The following is a 12,563-nucleotide window of genomic DNA, read 5'->3' on the forward strand; positions in this document are numbered from 1 at the left end:
CATGCAGACGTTGTTTTGTTCAAGGGTAAACGTGCAAAGGTTGCACAGAGTGTTCGCCGTTTTTATCTGGGACTCCAACTGGGAAACATGTAGCCGAACAAACCTGTTCAGGCGGGTGAAGGAAGGGGGGCTGGGCTTGGCGAATCTTTTTGTACGACAGCTTGTCAATAGATTCTTGTTTTTTCGGGATGTGCGCGATCCATTTCTGCCTAAGGTATTACAGCTCAGGTTAAGAGCCGCTTTGCCGGCACTCATTGTTAGTACCAACAGTATGCCAGGAACAATTCGCGGCTATCTAAAAGAAGTTGTTGATAGTGTGCGCTTTCTTTCTGTGCGTTTTTCTTTCGATTATTTATCTGGCGTGAAAAGAAAGACGTTATATAGAGATGTATGCGATATTGTATTCCCAGTGCCATTGTACAGAGCGGTATACAGTGGAGGTTCAGGACAGGATGTCCTTAAACGGGTGAAAAGAATGGAGGTGCCTACTGGGGTAAAAACATTCTTTTTTTAGGCTACACTCAGGAACACTGTCAGTGAAAACATTCATGGAAGAACGTGGCTTCCTTGTACCATGGGGCTCATATTGCTTGATCTGCAAGCAACCTGAAACCATAGATCATGTGTTCTTGCATTGCTAGGAAGGTGTCTACTTCTGGGACGTCCTAAAACGGACAATGAAGAAGGATTTTCCATTGAGTCCGCATGGGATAAGGTACCTAGCGATAAACAATGAGGACGGAGTTCCATACGATTTAATAATGCTCCAGGGCCTCCACTGTTTATGGCGGGCGAGGATGGCTGGGTACCTTTGTGACCCAGACGCTAGGCCTGCACGCATTTATTTTCGAGAGAGTATGTCTCGCTTTATTGCAATAAAGAAAACACAAGATTGTGTACCCGATTGGCTGTCGAGGTTAGAACCTTTGACAGCTTTAAAAGAATTTTAGTTAGACAACGCCAGTCCATGTAGGACAGGTGGCTTTTCTGTTTTTCAATATGTTTTGTAGTTATTTTTGTGCTATTGTTCTCTAGTGTGTGCTCTGTAAACTGTCAAAGACCGGCAATAAATAAAAAAAAGCAGAGTGGCGCAGTGGAAGCGTGCTGGGCCCATAACCCAGAGGTCCGTGGATCGAAACCACGCTCTGCTACGGATATTTTTATTTTTATCACATTTTACAGAAATATCTAATCAGCGCGTTATTTCATGTCCGCGTGCAATATTGTATGCCGTGAATCGCTCTCATGCACGACGCCTCCTTTCCGCGCTTTAAGAAGCTTAAATCGTTTATTACAAATGTGAGCGAATTTACACGCATTAACAGTAAAGCAGAGTGGCGCACTCGAAGCGTGCTGGGCCCACAACCCAGAGGTCCGTGGATCGAAACCACGCTCTGCTACATATATTTTTATTTTTCTCACATTTTACAGAAATATCTAATCAGCGTGTTATTTCATGCCGCGTGCAATATTGTATGCCCTGAATCGCTCTCATGCACGACGCCTCCTTTCCGCGCTTTAAGAAGCTTAAATCGTTTATTACAAATGTGAGCGAATTTACAGGCATTAACAGTAAAGCAGAGTGGCGCAGTTTCCACTTCCGCCTTCCGAAGCGAACGGTTGTGTAAGCATGTGCTCCCTCGGAGCGGATACAGAGGCCAATGGCCGCGGAATCAGGTCCTCTGACAATCCGGCTGAAGATTATCAGGTTGTTTTGCCGCATCTGCCCACAGGTGAATCAGTTTTGAATACCGTTTTTTTGCACGGTTGCCTTAAGGCAAGGCCTTTTCGATGCGAGCATTTCCGCGATGCACTCGACCGTCTTTCGCGGCTGCCGGAGGTGGTTGCCCTCGGGGCATACCAAATGAATCACCTGTGGGCAGTAACGTTCAAGGACGAAGAGGGAAAAAAGAGGATACTGGCTGCAGACGCCTTCAATGTCAAAGACGAGCGCTGTATGGTTATAGACCCCTGCGAACGAGGCGTTCGTCTGAAGCTTTACAGGCTACTTCATGGGGTACCAGACGACGATGTTCGAACTGCACTTGCCGCCTTCGGAAAGGTGACAGAAATCAACAGAGAAAAATGGAAGGTAAAAGGCTGCTTCGATAAAGGGTCGACAACACGGTCCGTAACGTTGAAGTTGAAGGTGGGCGTTACCATCGACGATCTGCCTCATCAGCTGCGTGTCGGTGAAGACTTGGCACTCGTTCATGTCCCAGGCAGAGCTCCGCTCTGCCTTCGATGCCACGGCATCGGTCAGATACGTCGCGAGTGCGGTGTTCCACGTTGCGGGCTCTGTCGTCGTTACGGCCACGAAGAGACCCAGTGCGTGCGCTCCTATGCCAGCGTAACAGGCCCGGCCCGGAGGGATTTGGTTTCCGAGCACATGATGGACGCAGCAGATGCAGAAGATGCCACGCGAGGTCACGGCGAAGATGGGAAGGCGGAGGCCCCAAAGCCTCTACAAACACCATGTGATAACGTCAAGGAATTGAGTCGCGAGAAAGACCCTGTGCGTGTTGCTACCGCACCGAGCCCAGAAGCGCTAAAAGAAGACGAAATCAAGACCCAAGGCACTGACACCACTCTTCCTGAGAACGCGAAAGCCACTGAGGATGCCATCACCGAGATCGACATGGCAGAAACTGGCAGCGGTCCTGTAAAGAGGACGCGAGAGGAGACTGAGGACCCCATTGCGAGTGGCGTTTCAGAGACAACCGGGGAACCTCCCACAAAGGCTGCAACTTCCAGACGGCAGTCTTTCAAGCCAGTGCCAAATCTTACGACAGACCGACGGACGAATTCCACGCCGCCGCCTTCTTAGCGATGGCTACCCCTTTTTCTTCCTTTTTTTCTTTTTTCTTTTTTTTTTACAACCCCATTCGTGTTTTTTTTTCTCTGGAAGTGCAGCGATCATGGAGCCTACTCTCACCGCGAGTGGGCCTGCATGTTTGACGCGAAGATGTGAGTAGGCTATTGGCAATATTTCCTAATAGAGATGGCAGCTAACTTTAAGCATGCCCTGCGTGTCACGACCTTCAACACGAGAGGCCTTTCTGCGCGAAGAAGACAATGTCAGCTAAATCGAATTCTTTTAGAAAATGATATTGATGTGTTAGCGGTCCAAGAGACCAAAATCGAGAGTCAAGAAGTAACTGATCGAATGGTTGAAGTCTTTCGCAACAGATATAATGTGTGTGTGAGTCATGCCGTTGGGAGGGCTGGTGGCTGTGCTATCTTTATTCGAAAGAGCCTTGGAATCATTGAATCTGTGTCTTCTTGTGACAATGGCCGACTAGTTTTTTGTGATTTTCTTTATGCTGAAATTCCCTGGCGAGTAGTTTGTGTCTATGCACCGAATAGAATCTTTGAGCGAGAAAGTTTTTTTAGTACCGTGCGACCCTGTCTAGAGTGCGAAAGAAGTGTGTTATTGCTTGGTGACTTCAATTGCGCATGCAGACCCGAAGATAGATCCAATAGTAAAACTTATCGAGATAAAAGTGCAGAATTATTGCATCGAATGATTGAAGATAATGAACTCGAAGATGTAGCTTTAGTGTTGACGCATGAAGACCAAGCAAAATACACCCATTTTCAAAATGTATCTCATGCCAGATTAGACCGAATTTATGTCCCTTTTGAGTTAGTGTCTTTATGTTCCACTTACGAAACGCAGCACGTGAGCTTTAGTGCCCACTCTTTAGTCATACTTACCATTGGTACAAAAAAGAAAGTGTCAAAGTTTAACTGGGAATTGTGGAAATTCAACAATAAATTACTACAGGATGACCTTTTCGTTGCAAAGATCAAGGAATATATAGATAGCATGCGGTTGAATCAAACATGCAACTTTATGCTGGTGTGGGAACAGTTTAAATGCGACTTCAAGGTCGCCGCATTGGAAAGAGCAAGTGTTTTAAGGCAGAAAGAAAGGCAGCAAGAAAAAGAGCTGCATAGCGAGTTAGATTACTTGGTTAGCGTAGAAAATGCTAAGCCTGGGCTGTTCTCGAAAGAAATAAAAGAAGTAAAGGCGAAGCTCGAGACCATAGAAGCAGAAAAGTATCGTGGCGCAGTGATAAGGGCGAGGTCCGAGCGGCTTTGGTTGGGCGAAACGCCCACCAAACGAGCGCTATGCGACGAAAAGAAACATGCAGTATCAAAAGAAATTAACGAAATCAGTTTTCGCAATGACGTTACTCAAGATGGTGAACTGATACAGCTTGCCTTTGTTTAATATTATAGAAGATTATTTAGTCATAAAACAATCGATACTGAACGGTTTCTAAGCGATTTTCTGCCGCTTATGCCTAAGCTTTCTGACGAAACAAAACAGTCACTGGAAAGGCCAATAACAATCGCGGAAGTCGAGCAGGCGATAGACGACCTCAGTCCTGGAAAATCTCCTGGTCCAGATGGTCTCGGTGCCGCCGTGTACAAGTTCTTCAAGAGAGACATGGCAGAGTCCCTACATCGAGTTATAGAAGAATGCTACGAAGGAAAACTAACACCACCGTCCTTTAGAACATCCCATGTGATCCTGATTCCGAAAACTAATGACCCGGTGAAACTGCTTTCTGTGGAAGCATACCGACCAATAAGCTTAACGAATACTGATTACAAGATCTTTATGAAAGTTTTGGCTCGGCGTTTCCAAAGTGTTATCAAGTCCCTTGTAGGTCCACATCAGACTTGCGGAATTAAAGGAAGAACAATTCTTACAAATATTCACGTAGCAAGAACGGTTCTCGAATGTTGCGACGCTATGCAGGATCGAGTTGCAATGGTTCAACTGGATTTGAACAAGGCTTTTGATAGAGTTGTGCATGAAATTCTGTTCCTCATCCTGAAGCACGTCAATGTAGGATCTGTAATTATAGAAGGAGTGAAAATGGTCTATGATAAGTGTACAGCGAGACTTGTCATCAATAAGAAACTAAGTGAAATGATTCGTGTTGAAACATCTGTAAAACAAGGCTGTTGTTTGTCATCCCTCCTCTTTGATATTCACCTGGAACCATTTTGTTTAAAAGTACTTGCAAATGCGAGTATTCGAGGCTACACTTTCTTCAACAGTGAAGTTAAAATCCTCGCTTATGCGGATGATATAGGTGCATTTTGCGCAAATGAAGAAAGCGTGTACGAAGTTGTAGAAGAGGCGAACAAGTTTTGTAGTGCAACAGGAAGCATGGTAAGCTGGACTAAATGTCTTGGGTTCTGGCATGGCAGCTGGGAGAGTGCTCCAGACATGATGTGCAACATAAAATGGAGCACAACTCCCGATAGCTATCTAGGAGTTCAACTGAAACACTATAAGGACATTACTAAGGTGTTATTGCGCAACAAAAGGACAAGGACGGCAGAGAAAAATACACACACCAAGCGCAAACTTTCAACTAAATTTATTGTGCCACTGAATCAGTGGCACAATAAATTTAGTTGAAAGTTTGCGCTTGGTGTGTGTATTTTTCTCTGCCGTCCTTGTCCTTTTGTTGCGCAATAACACCTTAGTAATGGACTACCAACTTGCCCGCAATGCTGCCCTCACTATAAGGACAGCAAAGACTATTGGGCAGATGAAGCAAGAAGAGTGAAATTACAAACAGAAAAATGAGGGGGTCATAATTTTTCAATGTTTTCAAGAGCAGCCGTTTGTAATGTCTTTTTGATAGCTAAAGTGTACTATGTGCTCCAGGTGTTAAGCATGACTAGGGTTTCTGTACAGAAACTGCACAGAGTGTTTGCAGTCTTTATCTGGGGGTCGACTTGGGAGCGCACGAGTCGTTGCAACCTTTTTCCTAAAGTTAAAAACGGGGGCTTGGGGCTATCGCACCTGTTTTTTAAGCAGATTGTGACGAGGTTTTTCTTCTTGCGTGATCAAGCTGACGTTTTTCTTCGAACTGTAATCCAAGTGCGATTACGAGATTCCTTGCCAGACTACGTTGTATCAACTTTTTTTTTTCGGCCAGCGTTGTTATCTGGCTACCTATGTGAAGTTGTAGCGCCTATGCAGATTCTTAACGCCAGATTTTCCTATGAATACTTAACGTCTGTGACACGTAAGCGATTGTATAAAGACTTGATGTTTTTTTGCCAATTCCTGTGTACCGCGGGCTGTACCAGCTGGGCTCAGAGCGCGACGTCCTCAAGCGTGTTAAGCGAATGCCAGTGAAAGCCTCAATGAAATCCTTTTTTTTTTCAATTGCATACCGATTTCCTCCCTGTAAAAACATGGCTGCAGAGCAAAGGCCTCTTCGTTCCATGGTCTGTAAACTGCCTAATATGTAGAAAACCGGAAACAATTGAACATGTTTTTCTTGATTGCCATGACGCGATGTTCCTATGGGATGTGCTTCAAAGGACCTTAAAAAAGGACTTACCTTTAAGTCCTTTCGGAATCCGTTACTTATCTTGTGTGGAACCAGAGGGTGTACAAAGTGATATGTTCATGTTGATGTGTATGCACAGTGTCTGGCGAACAAGAATGGACGTCAGACATGCGCATTTGAGTCCAAGATCGGCAAGAGATTATTTCATTGAAGCTGTTATCTACATACGAGATGTATACAAGGCACTAGATGATCCTCCAGAATGGATTACTGTTTTTGATCATTTGGCCACAATCAGGCCATTTTAAAACACAACTATCCGAGTGGCTAGGGATTTTCTTTACTTTTTGTTTGTAATTGCTGTATCTGTGAAATGTTGATCACAACGTAATAAAGAAAAAAAAAGCAGAGTGGCGCAGTCGAAGCGTGCTGGGCCCACAACCCAGAGGTCCGTGGATCGAAACCACGCTCTGCTACATATATTTTTATTTTTCTCACATTTTACAGAAATATCTAATCAGCGTGTTATTTCATGCCGCGTGCAATATTGTATTCCGTGAATCGCTCTCATGCACGACGCCTCCTTTCCGCGCTTTAAGAAGCTTCAATCATTTATTACAAATGTGAGCGAATTTACGCGCATTAACAGTAAAGCAGAGTGGCGCAGTGGAAGCGTGCTGGGCCCATAACCCAGAGGTCCGTGGATCGAAACCACGCTCTGCTACATATATTTTTATTTTTCTCACATTTACAGAAATATCTAATCAGCGCGTTATTTCATGCCGCGTGCAATATTGTATGCCGTTAATCGCTCTCATGCACGACGCCTCCTTTCCGCGCTTTAAGAAGCTTAAATCGTTTATTACAAATGTGAGTGAATTTACACGCACTAACAGTAAAGCAGAGTGATCAAGGAATACCTTTTGATATGTTCATGCTCCTGGGCCTCCACAGTTTGTGGAAGACGAGAATGGCTGTTCGTCATGCTGACGCCAATGCACGCTCTACGCGAGAGAACTTCATTGAAAGTGTTTCTTTTATTCGAGAAGTGTATCGTGCACAGAGTGAACCCGCAGACTGGGTTAGCATTCTTGATGAGCTGGTGTGCCTCAAGAAATTTTAATATGACCATCCCGCCTGACGTGATGTCGGTGCACTGTATATATGCATTTGTATTGTTTCGCTAGTGTCAAAGCAGGCAATAAAGGAAAAAAAAAAAGCAGAGTGGCGCAGTGCAAGCGTGCTGGGCCCATAACCCAGAGGTCCGTGGATCGAAACCACGCTCTGCTACATATATTTTTATTTTTCTTACATTTTACAGAAATATCTCATCAGCGCGTTATTTCATGTCCGCGTGCAATATTGTATGCCGTGAATCGCTCTCATGCACGACGACTCCTTTCCTGCTTTAAGAAGCTTAAATCGTTTATTACAAATGTGAGCGAATATACACGCATTAACAGTAAAGCAGAGTGGCGCAGTGGAAGCGTGCTGGGCCCATAACCCAGAGGTCCGTGGATCGAAACCACGCTCTGCTACATATATTGCGACGTAGCGTTAACACGACCTTTAATGCGCCGCGAAGACGTGGCGAACCGATCACAGTCAAGGCACAGATCAGTCTCAAGATGAGTCCCCACAAGCGATGAAGACAAAGAAACCGATATGATGATGAACGTGTGCAGCCAACGAAGAAGCGACTAAGAAATGCCCACACTAATTTCCCCCGCGTGCGAGCGGCCGCCGCAACTTAAATGGACGGCGAACGCCTCGTGAAAGGCTTCATGCGAGAGACGTGGACAATCTCGGCAGCGCGACAGCGGCGGTGAGTGGGAACCACAATAGGTTGGACGAGATAATTAACGGGAGAAGTTTTCTCTAAGACTCTGTATGGGCCTATGAACCGAAACTGAAACTTGTCGCACAAGCCAGGAGTGCGAACTGGTGTCCGGAGGAGCACTTCATCGCCCGGGCGGAAGAACACTGCGCGATGGGATGCGTCATAGAGTTCCTTGCGGTCCTGTTGCCGTGCTTCAGTGTTGATGCGGGCGAGCTGGCGACAGTGGAGGAGGCGTGATATATATTGTTCACAAGAGGGTGCAGCTGGAGTGACAGGGGCGGAGAAGAAGGAGACGTCAAGAAAATAAGAGGGCGAATGGCCATAGACGAGGTAGAATGGCGAGTAACCAGTTGTGCGTTGTACGGCGGTATTGTACGCAAAAGTCACGAATGGCAAAATTGCGTCCCAGTTTGTGTGGTCTAGTTGAATATACATGGCTATCATGTCGGAGAGCGTGCGAGGAAAGCGCTCAGTTAGTCCGTTGGTTTGAGGGTGGTAACTCGAGGTTGTCTTGTGGGTGGTGCCGGAGGCTCGGAGCAATTCGGCTACAATTTGTGAAAGGAATGCCTTCCCACGGTCGCTCAGGATGACACGAGGAGCATCGTGACGCAGGATTAATGCTTGAAGTATAAATGCAGCCACTTCAGAAGCCGACGCCGAAGTCACGCATGCTGTTTCGGCGTAACGTGTCAAGTGGTCGACGGCTGTCACTATCCATCGATTGCCGGTGAGAGTCGTGGGAAGGGGACCATACAGATCAATACCAACGACTTCGAATGGCGCCGATGGACACGGGACTGGTTGTAGCTCTCCGCTTTGACCTGATGTTGGTAGCTTTCGGAGCTGGCAAATGGCGCAGGAAGCGACGTACCGCGCTACACTAGTGGATAAGCCAGGCCAGTAGAAGCGACCTTTGATGCGGTAGTATGTTTTCTGAAAACCAAGATGACCAGCAGTCATGTCGTCGTGATAGGCTTTAAGAACATTAGCGCGAAGAGAGCGAGGCAGAACAGGCACCCAGCGTTGACCATCAGGGTGATAGATATGGCGGTACAGGGCGCAGTTGTCGAGCTTGAATTGCGTGAGCTGTCGACGAAGGCGAGCGTTGGGCGGGCGCGAAGTTCCCTGAATGCGGTCTATGATGCGTCGACAGTAGGGGTCAGCGAGTTGGTGAGATATGAGCGATCCATGGTCATCAGAAGGAATCTGGTCAATAGCGGTTAAGGACAACACATGCGGGGAAGGACGGTCCGAAAGCTTGTCGCGGATGGCAGGAGCGGAATCATGGCATGGCGTCGTAGGAATCGGGCAGCGAGAAAGCGCGTCGGCGTCCTGATGCTTTTTACCACACTTGTAGATAATAGTGAAGTCGTATTCTAGCAGACGGATAATCCAGCGACCAAGGCGTCCGGTCAAGTTCTTGAGCGTGGAAAGCCAACATAAGGCATGGTGGTCCGTAATGATGGTAAAATGGCGGCCGTGAAGATACGGTCGAAATTTCTGTACCGACCAAACGACAGCTAGGCACTCCTGCTCAGTGATGGTATAATTCTTCTCGGTGTTCGTCAGTACGCGGCTTGCGTAAGCGACGACCCTCTCACGTGAAGACATCTCGCTGTAGGAGAATACCACCGATGCCATGACCGCTAGCGTCCGTATGCAGGAGTGTGGGTGCGGTTTCATCGAAATGGCGAAGTACTGGTTCAGATGTGAGGGCGTTATTCAGATGGGTAAACGCTGTTTCGCATTCGGGAGACCACTCAGAGGCAACGCCAGAACCGAGTAATTTGTGCAACGGTGCAGCTATTGAGGCGAAGTCACGTATAAAGCGGCGAAAATAAGAAGCGAGGCCGAGGAAACTGCGCAACTCTTTGGCCCTGTCGGGGCGAGGGAAGTGAAGAACCGCTGAAACCTTATCGGGATCTGGACGAATGCCGTCCTTGCTCACAATGTGACCCAAGACCTTAATTGTCTTGCTGGCAAAACGGCACTTTTTCGTGTTCATCTGTAGGCCAGCGTTGGCAAGGCACGTGAGAACTTCGGCCAGGCGTTGCAGGTGTTGAGAGAAGGTGGAAGAGAAAACGACAATATCGTCGAGATAACACAAGCAAGTCTTCCACTTTAGGCCACGCAGAACGTTGTCAATCATGCGCTCGAATGTTGCGGGTGCATTGCAGAGTCCGAATGGCATTACATTGAACTCGTATAGCCCATCTGGTGTTGAAAACGCTGTTTTTTCTTTATCGTCCTCATGCATAGGTATTTGCCAGTAGCCCGAACGCAAATCAAGACTCGAGAAGTACTCGGCATTCTGCAGTGAATCCAAGGCATCGTCTATGCGAGGCATAGGGTATACATCCTTACGCGTGATCTTATTGAGTGCCCGGTAATCGACGCAAAACCGCACAGAGCCCTCTTTTTTCCGAACTAGAACGACTGGGGATGACCAAGGACTAGCGGAGGGGCGTATTATCTTCCGTTGCAGCATGTCGTCGACGTTTTCTTCAATGACTTTCCGCTCGGCAAGAGAGACTCTATGTGGTCGACGGCGAACAATGGACCCGCCATCTGTCTCTATCCGATGCGTGATGACGGAAGTCTGTCCCAATGAAGAGGCATGCGCGTCAAAACGAAGCTTCATACTTTTTCAGCAAAGCAAGCAACTGTTGTGACTGTGAAGGGGTCAGGTCGGAACTGATGGCAGCTTCAAGGGCAGAGAAAGATGCGGAACGCCCACCAGAAGGAGCTTCAGAGGAAGCCGCTTCAACAGAAACAACAGAGAGAGGCTCGGATTTAGTGACGCAAGCCAACGTAGTGCCCTTAGGGATCAGAAGTTTTTCGGATGTCGGGTTGGTAGCGCAGACGAATGCGGAGCCATTCTCAAACCGGACCAGCACTGACGCAAAGACTATCCTCTTATGAGACAGTTCGCAGATGGTTGTACGAACACGTCACCATGTTCAATGACATCCGACGCGATTGCAACAATTCTCTGACGGCAAGGAAGTAGCTCGGTGTCTTCTGCAGCAAGCAAGCGAAGCGGTGAGTCATCTGTATGAAGTGAATGGGCGGTGTCGGTCATGTGGAGAACACGTTTCCGACAGCAGATGGAAGCGGACGCCGTAGAAAGAAAATCCCATCCTAATATCAGCTGCTGGGTACACGAACTTAGCACTGCGAATTGTATATAATGCAGAATTCCATCAATGTAGACACGAACTGTGCAGCACATGGCGGCAGGTCGAATGGCGTTCCCTTGAGCGGCGAGTAGCGTAGGTCCATCATAAGGAGTGGTGACTTTCCTGAGGCGCGAACACAAATCACGGTGAATAATTGACAAACTAGCACCAGTGTATATTAAAGCTTCCACGTGCACTCCTTCAATGAAAACAGATAGCATATTATGCGGACGCGCTGGAGGAATTTCTGTGCTGTCGAGCAATGCAGCTTTTTCTCCAAAATCTGCATAATTTAGTTTTCCGGGCGACGATCGGTGAATGGAGAAGCTGGTCGAAGTGGCGACGTAGAGCGACGAAGGGGTGACGGCGAGCGGCGTCTGGCCGGACGGTAGCTAGGAGCCGTCGCGGAGGTTGCAGGTGGCGATGGAGAGCGGTCGGAACGCGGAGCATAAGGACGGCGTTGGAAAGAGGCCCCAGCAGAAAAGTCGTCCCGTTCGTAGGTGTCAAATCCGCGACGCTCGTCTCGCTGCCGCTTGTGACAGAAACGTGCAATGTGGCCACGATATCCACAGTAGTAACATATAGGTCGGTTTGGACGCCATGGTGGAAAGTAAGGTTGCTGAGGTGTACTGGTAGACATCGAAGCCAAGTGCGTCTGCGTTGGTTTAGGAGGCATCGATGGCACGAGGGCTGGGGTAACTGCGGCTACCTGCGCGTACGTTGGTGGCGGCCTAGGGACTAGAGGGTCCGTGTACGCAGTACCCGCCATAGACGCCAACTCCTCCTTGACAACGTCACGCAAAGTGGTATTTGGGGCGTGGGCAGGAATGGGACCTGCCGAGAAGCCAAGAGACTGCAGCTCTTCTCGTATGATTGCGCGGACCATTGCGCGCAACGAGGGATCTGCGGTAGGGTTGTTGTCAGGGGTGTCCGGGGGTGGCAATCGGAGAGATTCGAGTTCGTCGAGGCGCTGGCACGTAGCTACAATGTCAGCGACGGTAGCCGGGTCCTTGATGGCCAACGCATTGAAGGCGAGAGGCCCAATGCCTTTGAGTATGTGGCGTACTCTGATTCGGCCATGGAAGCGTTGACGCGCCGACAGAGAGCGAGGACATCCTCTATATACGAGGTATAAGAATCGCCGAGTTGTTGTTTGCGAGTGTCGAGTGCCTTCTTCGCGATGGCGGAACGAACGGCCGGAGTACCAAAAACTTG

At 47.9% G+C, this 12,563-nt stretch overlaps 3 non-coding genes across 3 annotated transcripts; all 3 read left to right on the top strand.

Annotated features, from left to right (window-relative positions):
• The first annotated feature begins 1,079 nt into the window (after window positions 1-1,079).
• Trnam-cau (transfer RNA methionine (anticodon CAU)) lies at window positions 1,080-1,151 on the top strand. The gene has a single exon. It is a non-coding gene; the product is annotated as a tRNA-Met (tRNA).
• Window positions 1,152-6,981: 5,830 nt separating this feature from the next.
• Window positions 6,982-7,053, top strand: Trnam-cau (transfer RNA methionine (anticodon CAU)). Its single transcript has one exon. It is a non-coding gene; the product is annotated as a tRNA-Met (tRNA).
• A 742-nt stretch (window positions 7,054-7,795) lies between these two features.
• Window positions 7,796-7,867, top strand: Trnam-cau (transfer RNA methionine (anticodon CAU)). Its single transcript has one exon. It is a non-coding gene; the product is annotated as a tRNA-Met (tRNA).
• The last annotated feature ends 4,696 nt before the right edge of the window (window positions 7,868-12,563 follow it).

The sequence above is a fragment of the Dermacentor silvarum genome, chromosome 1 (genome assembly GCF_013339745.2).
Source record: "Dermacentor silvarum isolate Dsil-2018 chromosome 1, BIME_Dsil_1.4, whole genome shotgun sequence".
Taxonomy (NCBI): Eukaryota; Metazoa; Arthropoda; class Arachnida; order Ixodida; family Ixodidae; genus Dermacentor; species Dermacentor silvarum.